This window comes from Saccopteryx leptura, chromosome 2, assembly GCF_036850995.1.
Source record: "Saccopteryx leptura isolate mSacLep1 chromosome 2, mSacLep1_pri_phased_curated, whole genome shotgun sequence".
NCBI lineage: Eukaryota > Metazoa > Chordata > Mammalia > Chiroptera > Emballonuridae > Saccopteryx > Saccopteryx leptura.
In genome coordinates, this window is record NC_089504.1 from 378,904,300 (window position 1) to 378,907,610 (window position 3,311).

Below are 3,311 nucleotides of genomic sequence, written 5' to 3' on the forward strand. Positions count from 1 at the left end.
GTTGCTTTTCATCACTCTGAATATTTCTTTTCAGTCCCTTCTGGCCTGCAAAGTTTTTGTTGAGAAATCAGCTGACAGTCTTATGGAGGATCCTTTGTAGATAACAAACTGCTTTTCTCTTATTGCTTTTAAGATAATCTCTTTGTCTTTTTAATCTTTGCTATTTTAATATGATGTGTCTCAGTGTGGGCATCTTTGGATTCATTTTGTTTGGGACGCTCTGTGCTTCCTGGACTTGTGTGTCTATTTCCTTCTCCAGGTTAGGGAGGTTTTCTGTTATTATTTTTTTAATAGGTTTTTCATTTCTTGTTCTCTCATTTCTCCTTTTGGTGCTCCCATGAGGTGAATGTTGGCATGCTTGAAGTTGTCCCTTAGGCACCTTATACTATCTTCATTTTGGGGGGGGGTCTATTCTGATAGACTGTCCCCCCCTCCCCCCCCCCCATATATTCCAAATCACTGATTTGATTCTTGGCTTCATCTACTCTTCTGTTGACTCCTTGTAAATTATTCATTTCAGTTAGTGTATCCATCATTTCTGACTGGTTCTATTTTATGTCTTGTTCGTTTCTATGCTGTTGAAGTTCTAAGTTCAACTACTCTTTCCCTAAGTTCATTGAGCATCCTTATAACCAGTGTTTTGAAATCTGCGTCTAGTAGCCTGCTTGTGTCCATTTTGTTTAGTTCCTCTTCTGAAGTTTTGTTTTGTTCTTTCACTTAGGGTGTTTTTTGTTTTTGTTGTTTTGTTGTTGTTTTTTGTCTCCTCATTTTGGCAGCCTCCCTGTGTTTGTTTCTATGTATTAGGTAGAGCTGCCAGGTCTCCTGGTCTTGGGAGAGTCACCTTGGTAGTAGGGGCCTATTGGGTTCAGTGGCACAGTCTTCCTAATCATCCAAGATGGGCACTGGAGTTCTACCCCCCTCCTTGGGCTGTATACACTTTCCTCTTGTAGAGCCATGATTGTGGTTGGTGCATCAGTAGGAAAGATTTATCCTCGGCTGATCCACTACAAGAACACCCAACCACCATGGATGATCAGTTATGCAAGGGCTTGCCCCCCCAGAGCAGGACTTACTTCCTGGGGTCCTGATGCTCACTGAATCTGCCCCTTGATTGTGTCACTGTGGAGGCCATTGGGTTGTGTTTTGATGTGGTCTGAATCTGTCCACTGGATGTGCTGACTCTGGGGACTCCTGGGAGGTGCAGGCCAAGGTCAGCTGCTGCCTGTGCCCTGCTTGGGGCCACCTGGCATGAGCTACAAAGTGTCTGCTGCTGCCTGCTTCTTGTGCTGGGTTTGGAGTTGTCCAGGAGAGTCCAAGCTGTCAACCATGGTCAGCTGCGGCAAGTGCTGGGCCTGGGGCCACTTAGAGAGAGGTACAGGGTATGCAGAAGCGAGATGCTGCTTGTTTGAGATCTTAGGAAAGTATAAAGTGTGAGCCAAGATAAACTATTTGTATGAAAAAGCATTTGTTTCTAATTCAGCTTTAATGATATTTCTACTTCAGCTATGATTTAAAATTTTGAGTTTGTGCTACATTGGGACACCCCAACTTGCTGGAACCACTCAGGAAGCTTTTGAAAAAGGCAGATTTCAAAGTCCACTGAGATGGCTTGAAACAGTGATACCCTCGAAGCAACTAGTGTACCTAGCCCTTCGGGTTTTGGCTTTTATTTATTTATTTTTTATTTTATTTTATTTTTTTTTGCATTTTTTTTTTTTTGCATTTTTCTGAAGCTGGAAACAGGGAGAGACAGTCAGACAGACTCCCGCATGCGCCCGACCGGGATCCACCCGGCACGCCCACCATGGGGCGATGCTCTGCCTACCAGGGGGCGATGCTCTGCCCATCCTGGGCGCCACCATGTTGCGACCAGAGCCACTCTAGCGCCTGGGGCAGAGGCCACAGAGCCATCCCCAGCGCCCGGGCCATTTTTGCTCCAGTGGAGCCTCGGCTGCGGGAGGGGAAGAGAGAGACAGAGAGGAAGGCGCGGCGGAGGGGTGGAGAAGCAAATGGGCGCTTCTCCTGTGTGCCCTGGCCGGGAATCGAACCCGGGTCCTCCGCACGCTAGGCCGACGCTCTACCGCTGAGCCAACCGGCCAGGGCCGGGTTTTGGCTTTTAAATACCATTTTTCCAGTTAATAGAACCAAGGATCCTTGGAGCGATGGCTGATTACAGTGCTGAGGCAGGGAAAATTTAAGACAAGCCTGGAATGTTTTGTAGTAGAAAGCAAGAAAGTGCTAAAAAAATTGAGGACAAGAAGGACACAAAAGCCTTTTTCCACAATTTGATCAAATTAGCAACAGATTAATCCAGTGGTAGTCAACCTGGTCCCTACCGCCCACTAGTGGGCGTTCCGGCTTTCATGGTGGGCAGTAGTGGAGCAACCAAAGTATAAATAAAAAGATAGATTTAACTATAGTAAGTTGTTTTATAAAAATTTATTCTGCCAAACTCAGAGAAAATCTGACATAAAGTACTTGGTAATTATTATTATATGCTTTAACTTTCTGTAACTCTGCTTTATAAATTTTATAAAGTAAAGTTACTTCCCTACTTTATAAATCACCATTATTGTGGAACCAGTGGGTGGTTAGAAAATTTTACTACTAACAGAAATACAAAAGTGGGTGGTAGGTATAAAAAGGTTGACTACCCCTGGATTAATCTGATATTAACAGATTGTAATCCATTGAATAAAAGGAAACCATGACTCCATACAGACAATAAATGAGTAATTTAAAAGTTTAATGAGAAATAGGATATCTACATAGTTTTAAAGCATCTCCTTACAAAATACTCTTTTAGAAAGGAGAAAAGAGTAACATTTATGTGAAGTCTGGAAGACACCACTTTAATCAACTGATTAAAGTAAACATCATCTAGAATGGAATAAATAAATGCAATGTGATAAAACATCGCTTCTTCAGTAGTCCTGTCAAAATTGCATAACCTGAATATAATCATAAGGAAACATCAGACAATGCCAGACTGAGGGGCAAGCTACAGAATAACTAGTCTGTAATCTTTAGAAATGTCCATGTCATAAAAATGAAGGCGACATTGAGGGACTGTCCCAAAAACTATAAGACTAAAATGAAACCTGTAATTCTGAACTGGATCCTCTGGGACAATTGGAGAAATGTGAATGAAGGCTGAGACCTATCAGTAGAAATATATCGATAGTCTGAGAACTGCTAGTAGAAATACATCACTGTTGATGTCCTGGTTTTGATGGTAGCATTGTGGTTTTAGAAGAGAGCTTCTTATTTGTAGGAAATACTCACATATTGGGGAGTGATGGAGCGTCATG